At 44.4% G+C, this 10,385-nt stretch overlaps 1 pseudogene; it reads right to left on the reverse strand.

Moving 5' to 3' along the window:
• Positions 1 to 694: 694 nt before the first annotated feature.
• LOC138368142 (glutamine synthetase-like) lies at positions 695 to 9,830 on the reverse strand (annotated as a pseudogene).
• Positions 9,831 to 10,385: the final 555 nt, after the last annotated feature.

Here is a 10,385-nt window from a genome sequence, read left to right on the forward strand (position 1 = left end):
CATGTCAGTACACAACACTAGAGGAGGTCATGTCAGTACACAACACTGGAGGAGGTCATGTCAGTACACAACACTAGAGCAGGTCATGTCAGTACACAACACTAGAGGAGGTCATGTCAGTACACAACACTGGAGCAGGTCATGTCAGTACACAACACTGGAGCAGGTCATGTCAGTACACAACACTAGAGGAGGTCATGTCAGTACACAACACTGGAGGAGGTCATGTCAGTACACAACACTAGAGCAGGTCATGTCAGTACACAACACTGGAGCAGGTCATGTCAGTACACAACACTGGAGCAGGTCATGTCAGTACACAACATTACAGCAGGAAGTTATACAACTGGGAAGTCACATGTGGAGTGCCAGGAATCATTCCTTATAAAGACTACTTACAGCTGAGTGGATAGAGTCTCTGCCTCTCACTCGTGGGGTCCGTGGTTCGAGTCTCCTAGAACCCTGTGAATGAAATGTTTTTTCCACGGAAGTAGGGATGACAAAAATAATAATAATTAATAATTCAAATAAAATATTTTATTTACATGATACATAATGGATCAGTTTACAGTGATTACTTAGCGGGTACAGTTTACAGTGGTTACTTAGCGGGTACAGTTTACAGTGGTTACTTAGCGGGTACAGTTTGTGTATGCTTTAAGGAGACTAATGACACGTAACATCATATAATAATTCTAACTTTCTTTAGTTAAGTTGAAGAGACATTCAGGGAGCATCGTCCACAAGACGCTGTTGAGATGTCAGTGAGGCAGAGAGTGCGCACCAGACTCTCGAGGACGAGGTACGGGTCGGCCTTGGAGGACGGTCTCACGTCCTGCAAGTAGCCAACCTTCTCGACTACACCCTGCGGGATGCACGAGCAAGGCCCAGGAAGGCCCGCAATGGCTGCTTATGTTCATTAACATCACAGGGATCAGAGGTCTTTACAAGCTTGAAGTCGTTCTTAAAAAGTATGTCTACAGCATTTTGGATCTCTGAAATTCTACTTTGCTCCCTCATATTTTTAGTGGAAAAGAATGTGTGCATTCCGGCACCGTTCCAGTCGCCAGGGATGGGCTTGGGGTCCAGGGACACCACAACGTTGAAGTCTTCTGCAACACGGTGAAGGAGGTACCGGGCCATCCAGAGGTCGTCGCCCATAGTGATGCCTTCACAGGGACCAACCTGGAACTCCCACTGAGCGGGCATCACCTCAGCGTTCTCTCCAGAGATGTTGATGCCGGCGTACAGACACGCCCTGTAGTGGGCCTCCACCACGTCCCTGCCGTAGACCTTGTTGGCCCCCACACCACAGTAATAGGGGCCCTGAGGGCCAGGGAAGCCATTCTTGGGCCAGCCCAGGGGATGGTTGTCAGTGTCCAGGAGAGTGTACTCTTGTTCCATGCCAAACCACAACTTTTGATCTTGTACCTTTTGCATCACCTCCAGGCAACTCTTGCGATGGTTTGAGAGAGTTGGTGTAAGATTATCATATTTGTAGGTCTCACACAACACCAGTTTGTTGTCTCCCGGCCTGAAAGGGTCCCGGTAAATGGCGATCGGGTGAAGGGACACGTCCACCTTGATCGGGTCAATGCCCTTCGTCGGCCCGCAGTAATACCAGAGTGGCAAATCTGAGTACAAATCAACACATGTCAATGAAAAAACTATAAAAGTCAGACTTTTCCACCACCATGCCCATATTTATAAGTAAATATATGTATAAACCTATCCTCATTAAATATGTATAAATTATTATATCACAGATGTTGGTGTGATATTGTTCTGTATACCAGGTAGCAAGGAAGCTCTTGGCAAGCACCAATAACTTCCTCGCCACTTGGTTGTTAAGGATCAGCCTCACCTCTGAACCTTAAACTAGGCTGGCACTGTTTATTCTCTGTATTAAATCATATGTGACATTTAAACATTCATGTATATACCAATACTGTTTTCTTTCAGAGCTTCTATATCTTGTAATGATGTTGACACTGACCACAATGAGGAAAATCAATAGAAACCATTGTGAGGATTTGAACCTGCACACTGGGTACTCCCAAGCATATGCCCTAAACCACTCTACCACAATATGCTAAAAAACTATGAGACTTCGGATTCAATGGAATTCTCTTGGTATCCTGAGGCTTCCACCGAAGCCCAATCAGGGTTTCACACGGTTTCCAAGGGGGGACATGATCACCACATTCAAGATTCTGAAGGGGATTGATAGGGTAGATAAAGACAGTCTATTTAACACAAGGGGAACACGCACAAGGGGACACAGGTGGAAACTGAGTGCCCAAATGAGCCACAGAGATATTAGAAAGAACTTTTTTAGTGTCAGAGTGGTTGACAAATGGAATGCATTAGGAAGTGATGTGGTGGAGGCTGACTCCATACACAGTTTCAAGTGTAGATATGACAGAGCCCGATAGGCTCATGAATCTGTACACCTGTTGATTGACGGTTGAGAGGCGGGACCAAAGAGCCAGAGCTCAACCCCCGCAAACACAACTAGGTGAGTACAACTAGGTGAGTACGTAGAAACTTGCCCACCTGTGTGTGTTTGTGTGTGTGTGAGAGTGTGTGTGTGTGTGTGTGTGTGTGTGTGTGTGTGTGTGTGTGTGTGTGTGTGTGTGTGTGTGTGTGTGTGTGTGTGTGTGTGTGTGTGTGTGTGTGTGTGTGTGTGTGTGTGTGTGTGTGTGTGTGTGTGTGTGTATTCACCTAGTTGTGCTTGCGGGGGTTGAACTCTGCTCTTTCGGCCTGCCTTTCAACTGTCAATCAACTGTTTTACTAACTACTAGTTTTTCCCCCCACACCAGAAACACACCCACACACCTCAGGAAGCAGCCCGTGACAGCTGACTAACTCCCAGGTACCTATTTACTGCTAGGTAACAGGGGCATTCAGGGTGAAAGAAACTTTGCCCATTTGTTTCTGCCTGGTGAGGGAATCAAACCCGCGCCACAGAATTACGAGTCCTGCACGCTATCCACCAGGCTATCAGGCCCTACACCATACCAGAGGTGTGTGTGTGTGTAATTACTTAAGTGTAATTATCTAAGTGTAATTACGTGAGTGTAGTTACAGAATGAGAGCTGTGCTCGTGGTGTCCCGTCTTCCCAGCACTTTTTGTCATATAACGCTTTGAAACTACTGACGGTTTTGGCCTCCACCACCTTCTCACTAAGCTTATTCTAACCGTCTACCACTCTGTTTGCAAAGGAAAACTTTCCAATATTTTTTCAGCACCTTTGTTTCCTTAGCGTGAATTTATGACCTTTTGACCCAATAGAACACCTCTATTGTTCTTGATATTGCTGATGACCTTTTGTTCTTGATATTGCTGGTCTCAGGAATTCCTCTTTGTCAATTTGGTAAATTCCCATTATTGTTTTTCAAGTCATATGGCTTCTTTTTCTTCCATCTTCTAGTTGTGGCATGTTTAACGCCTCTACTCTCTCGTCGTAACTCTTGTTGTTCAGTTCTATAAGCCATTTTGTAGCACCTTTTCCAGTTTATTGATGTTCCCCTTGAGAGTTGGGCGCCACACAACTGCTGCCCCTTGAGAGTTGGGCGCCACACAACTGCTGCCCCTTGAGAGTTGGGCGCCACACAACTGCTGCCCCTTGAGAGTTGGGCGCCACACAACTGCTGCATATTCCAGTTTTGGTCTCACAAAAGTCATGAACAGTTTCTTTAGTATTTCATCATCCATATAATTAAAAGCAAGTCTGAAGTTGGAAAGCGGATCATACGCTCCTCTCACAATGTTCTTCATGTGTTCCTCTGGCAACAGCTTACTATCCTAAACCACCCCCGAGGTCTAGTTCTTTATTACACTTCTGTAATGCCTTTCCACATAATTTGTAAGTTGTGTGTGGTCTGTTTTCTCTGATTCCACATTCCATAACATGGTATTTTTTCACATTGATTTTAATTTACCACTTGACGCTCCAAGCAAATTTTATCTAGATCAATTTGAAGGCATTACAATCATATGCGTCTCCTATCTTCCCCAGTATCTTAGCATCATCCGCAAACATGTTCATATAATTTTGTATTCCTTCTGGTAGATCAATGTAGACGATGAACATTACTGGTGCAAGAACTGAACGCTGTGGTACTCCGCTAGTAACACTCCTCAAGTCAGCTACATTGCCTATGATTACTGTCCTCATCTGTCTGTCAATTAGAAAATTTTTCATCCATGTCAGAAGTCTCCCTGTCACCCCTCCAGCATGTTTCAGTTTCCATAACTCGCAATGACTGCGCCAGTTAGCGAAGACAGTAGTGATCACGGCGGTCCTGGAGAGACATGAAGCCAGTGTCAACATACAAGCTGAGGGCGGGAGTCGAATGAAAGGCGCCAAAGCTGAGGTGTAACCCAGCATGTTGCAAAGCATCAAGACGGTGAAGAGCAGAAAGAGAAGCAGACGAGTAAGCAGGGCAACCATAATCGAGTTAAGACAGGACAAGAGAGGAATGTAAAGAGAGGAGCGTGCATCTATCTGCCCCCCAAGAAGTATGGGACAAAACCTTAAGGAGGGCAAGGGCCTTAGAGCATTCAGCTCAGCGGAACCCGATAGGGGGAGACCAAGACAAACGAGTGTCAAAGATTAACCCCAAAACCTTAACGGAATTCCTGTACACAAGGGGATGACCATAAAGTAGCAAAGAAGGACGAAGAATGACATGCTTCCGAGTAAAAGTCATAACACAAGTCTTAGACGTTGAGAACCTTAAGCCATGATTGGTGGCCCAAGACGACACGGCATCAATCGCAAGTTGAAGCCGGCGTTGAAGGAGAGGCGAATCATCACCCTGACAACAAAGGGTAAGATCGTCGACACAGAGAGCGGAAAAGACGCGAGAAGGAAGGGAGGAAAGAAGACCGCTGAGGGCAATTAGAAAAAGAGTAGTGCTCAGAACACTACCTTGGGGAACACCCTCATATTGCCGAAAAGGGGCAGAGAGAGTGGCACCAAGCCTCACTCGAAAGGAACAACGAGAGAGGAAACTTTGGAGGAAGAGAGGGAGATTTCCGCGAAGGCCAAGTAAGTAAGTAATTATCAAAAGAAGGCACCAAACCGGGAAGGCTATGTAGCACCATCAAATACGCAAAATAATCAGAGGGCGCTAAATATCACCAAGGATGTCAATACGAGAACAAAAACGCATAAGGCGAACGATATCAAAAGTATTCGAGTCACCAAGAATTCTATCGAGGGACAGGTGACCGCGAGGGGCGGTCGGAAAGCAAGATACACGCTCGTCTTGGAAGTCAGGACATTCAAGAAGGACATGCACGACCGTAAGAGGGACAATGCAACTAGGACAATAAGGAGCAGGGCGGCGCTCCATCAAGTGACCATGGGTTAAGCGAGTATGGCCAATACGCAACCTCGCCAGAGCTGTTTCCCACCGCCGGTTACGGTGGAAGGAGGACGGCCACGAGGAAACACAACATTTAAGAGTACGTAGCTTGTTACCAGTAACAGACAACCAAGAAGCCTGCCAACGGGTAAGGACTGAGGAATGGATAACCGGGTAAAAGTCGGAATACGGAATGCCTTTACGAGAGATGGGACAAGAGCGGACAGCTTCCTTGGCGGCAGCATCCGCACGCTCATTTAAAGACACACCAATATGGCTGGGAACCCAACAAAACTCAACCGACTTAAATTTACTGTGAACGAGAAACAGCCAATGCTGGATCTCGACAACTACTGGATGAACCGGATTAAAGGACCCGAGAGCCATGAGGGCACTACGAGAGTCAACAACAACTACAAAGGAAGACTGACAACGAGAAAGCAGGAGACGAAGAGCATAGAGAATAGCATAAAGTTCCGCTGTAAAGATGCTAGTCTCCGGAGGCAAGCGGCACATATAAGTGCGATCAGGAAAAACAACAGAGTAGCCAACACCGTCCGCTGACTTAGACCCATCGGTGAAGACAGAAATGGAGTGGGAGTGTGAAGAAAAGTGCTCGAGGAAAAGGCGTTTTAGAACCGTAGGAGGGGTATAAGCTTTAGTGATACGGGTCAAGGATGTACAAAACCGCGGAAGAGGGACCCTCCACGGGGGCAAAGAAGGAACAACACGAGGAGAAACATCAGAAATACGAACGGAAAGAGAATCCTGTCGGCGAGATAACCGGACAGAAAGAGGGAGGTGGTGAAGAGGAACAGGAACCGCAGGAGGGGTAAAAGTTAAAGCACGACAGAGGCGAGAGGAAGGATGTTGCAAGGACCGCGCAAGATAGCGAAGACAGTAGCGATCACGGCGGTCCTGGAGAGACAGGAAGCCAGTGTCAACATACAAGCTAAGGATGGGAGTCGAACGAAAGGCACCAGAACTGAGGCGCAACCCAGTATGGTGCAAAGCATCAAGACGGCGAAGAGTAGAAGGAGAAGCAGACGAGTAAGCAGGGCAACCATAATCGAGCTTAGACAGGACGAGAGAGGAATGTAAAGCAAGGAGAGTGCGCCTATCTGCCCCCCAAGAAGTATGGGACAAGACCCGAAGGAGGGTAAGGGCCTTCAGCACTCAACACGGAGGTAAGAGATATGGGGAGACCAAGACAAACGAGAGTCAAGGAATAACCCCAAAAGCTTCGCGGAATCTTTGTACTCAAGGGGATGACCATAAAGTGACAAAGAGGGACGAAGAACAACCCGTTTCCGCGTAAAAGTCATGGCACAAGTCTTAGAAGTAGAGAACTTGAAGCCATGATCTGTGGCCCAAGACGACACGGCATCAATTGCAAGCTGAAGCCGGCGTTGAAAGAGAGGCGAATCATCACGCTGACAACAAAGGGTAAGATCATCGACATAGAGAGCAGAGAAGACACCAGAAAGAAGAGAGGAAAGAAGACCATTGAGGGCAACCAGAAAAAGAGCAGTGCTCAGAACACTACCCTGGGGCACACCTTCGTATTGCTGAAAAGAGGGAGAGAGAGCGGTACCAAGGCGCACCCGAAAGGAACGACGAGAGAGGAAGCTGCGGAGAAAGAGAGGGAGATGACCACGAAGGCCAAAAGAATGAAGTTGGGACAGAATATAATACTGCCAGGTGGTGTCGTAAGCCTTTTTGCAAGTCAAAAAGGACGGCAACAACGGAGGTCTGTGGACAAAGATGTCTGGAATATCATTTGGAGTGGAATGATCATCTCAGTTGCACATTCTCGCAGTACTCAAGTTGAAACTCCATCAGGTCCAACTGCTTTATTTTTTCCTAGCCCCTTGAGTAATTTTTCCACTTCGTCTTGAGACACCTCTATGTATTATATTGTGATTTCTGGAGTTGGCATTTTGTCTGGCTCTCTGAATACCTAAGTTTGCACAAACATATTTTGGAACTGTTCATTTAGTGTTTCACACATTCCCTGTGCATTCTCAGTAGTCCTGGTCCCCGTTCTCAATCTCTGGATTTTATCCTTTACATGCAGCTTGTTTTTAATGAATTTGTAGAAAAGGCCTGGATCTGATATACATTTGTCCACTATAGCTTTCTTAAAGTTCCTTACCGTCTCTCTTCTCACCGCTGTGTAATTGTTTCTTACTTACTTGTAGTGCTGGTATGTTTGCGGGTTAGGACTCTTCCTATATTGAACCAATATTCTTGTCTTTTCCTCTCTAGCCCTCTCACATTTTCTGTTGAACCAATCATGTTTTCCGGTTCTGTATATCTATTTGGTACATATTTATCGTACCTTGATCATATAGTTCACATAATTTGTCATACATCTTATTTACTTCCTTGCCCAGCAACAAGTCTTTCCAATTAAATTCATTAAAAAATTTACTAAGTTTCACATAGTGTCCTCTCTTAAAATCAAGTTTGTCAATTGTTTAAATTTCGCTATACTCTTATAAATTATATTGCATATTTTATCTAATTTCCAACAGGACATGGTAACTCTTTTCCAAGTGAGGAAGGTACTGAATGACAAATATCTTTTCTTTTTTCACGGATATTACCAAATCCAGCAATGATGGAGCATCACCTTCTCCTTTTCGTATAGACTGATTTACATGTTGATTCATTGAAGATTTAATGATGAGGTTTACGAATCAGCCAGTCCGACAAATCTTCTGTTCTTGCTTTTAAGTCTTACCAGTCTATTGATTTTTAAATTGAAGTCACCAAGTATCAACACTCGTGATTTATCTTTATCTGATCTAGTAATAATTTTTTTTATGACAATTATAAGGCCCTCTCTATGTCATGGAGCTGCGCCTTAGTCCATGCATTGCTTGCTGGTGGACTGTATGCAGTAATGATTACTAGTTTATCGTTCTGGCTGCAAACCTCCAGCGCCATTATGTCAACTTCTCGAGGGATTTCACATAAGTCTCTTGCCTTTGGTTGTTCTTCCACCAGGACTGCAACACCTCTACCTTTTCTGACTTGCCTGTCACGTCTCCAAATAGCACAACCACTCAGGAATATCACCTCATTTAAATTGTTATCCTCCAGTTTCGTCTCTGCTGGTGCGACAATATCCGGGATCTTAAGCTGTATTATATAATTATTCTTAAGCTGTATTACATAATTATTTTTAAGCTGTAATATATAAATTATAAATTCTATATAATTTAACTCCAGCATTTTTTTACCTTACCCATTTATGCTAGTAAACACAATTTTCAGGAACACGTCCTCTCCTCCTTTGCCCTTCACACTTCTTTCCTCTAATGTGTTTGTTGATTTGATTTTGTGTACCATCTCACTGGCTTCGTGATCTCTATCACCTTGTAGAAAAAGAGATTTAATTTTTCATTTCTATTCTCATATAAACATTTTGCTTCAGCAAAGGTCTCGTCTTGTTGACCATTGTTTCCTGTCCTCACCATTCTGCATTTCTAAGCACTTCAATCATTTGCTTCACTCCATTCAATGTCAACCTTAAGGGGCGAGTCTTGCCTTTTACATAGTTTCCTATTCTTTTACAATCACGAACATTTTCTTTCAATGACAGGCCTTCCTCTAAACCTACTATTTTCTCAATGAGCTTTTCCTCTTTTCGATGCTCTGTCCACCCAAGATGTTATCTCTTTTTCCAAACGTCCAAAAATTATTATAGACTCACTTCTATCTAATGTGTTGTGTTCTAATTTACAGCTAATAACGAGTTTTCTTCTAATTACCTGTGTAATGTCAGACCCTGAGTTCTAATTTCTGTGTCAGGCTTCCAAATATACTTCCTTTATTGTTTCTCTCTTTTACAACTTGTGCATGTTTCCTTCTTGACCAAACCCCACACCACAAGATGCAGAAACGACGACGTTTCGGTCCGTCCTCGACCATTGTTAAGTCGTGTGTAATAGTCCTGGGCCATTATCAACACACGGCTTGATAATGGTCCAGAACGGACCGAAACGTTCTGTCGCCTCCTCATCTTCTGGTGTGTGGTTTGGTCATCATATCCTCAGCCCCGTTATTGTCACTCATCGCCTGAATGTTTCTCTCACTTCCTCTCTATACTTTTCTAACCTTTAGTAAGTAAATATTAAAAGAAGGCACCAAGCCGGGAAGGCTATGTAGCACCTAACCTTTAGTAACTTCTTCCATTGAACTTGCTCATGGATTTTCTTTTAGAAATTCCTTGCCTATCTTCTAGTTGGTCTTAATTTCTCGAAAATCTGGTCTACATTGATTCTTTCTATTGCTATATTGCTATATAGCTATATAATATTTTCTTTATAAGCCTTTAGCAAATCTTCAATCCTCACTAACCTACCTAGAAAACCATCTTCCTCCATTTGTTTCTGAGTAAAACCTTTGAAGACTGTCACCACTGAAGAGCCTGTCCCGTCCGCCATCTTTGTTTTGATGTCGTCTGCACTGGTCCCCGGAACCCCCAAACAAATTTGTAATTTGAATATTTTCACAAGCGCCACTCCTCAACTTTTATCAGTGATCTGGGGATGTTTATGGTACCTCTGTGTGTGTACTCACCTATATGTGCTTGCAGGATCGAGCATTGACTCTTGGATCCCGAAGATTTGTGTGTGTGTGTGTGTGTGTGTGTGTGTGTGTGTGTGTGTGTGTGTGTGTGTGTGTGTGTGTGTGTGTGTGTGTGTGTGTGTGTGTGTGTGTGTGTGTGTACTCACCTAGTTGTACTCACCTAGTTGTGCTTGCGGGGGTTGAGCTCTGGCTCTTTGGTCCCACCTCTCAACCGTCAATCAACAGGTGTACAGATTCCTGAGCCTATTGGGCTCTATCATATCTACACTTGAAACTGTGTATGGAGTCAGCCTCCACCACGTTACTTCCTAATGCATTCCATTTGTCAACCACTCTGACATTAAAAAAGTTCTTTCTAATATCTCTGTGGCTCATTTGGGCACTCAGTTTCCACCTGTGTCCCCTAGTGC

Source organism: Procambarus clarkii, chromosome 24 (genome assembly GCF_040958095.1).
Source record: "Procambarus clarkii isolate CNS0578487 chromosome 24, FALCON_Pclarkii_2.0, whole genome shotgun sequence".
Lineage (NCBI taxonomy): Eukaryota > Metazoa > Arthropoda > Malacostraca > Decapoda > Cambaridae > Procambarus > Procambarus clarkii.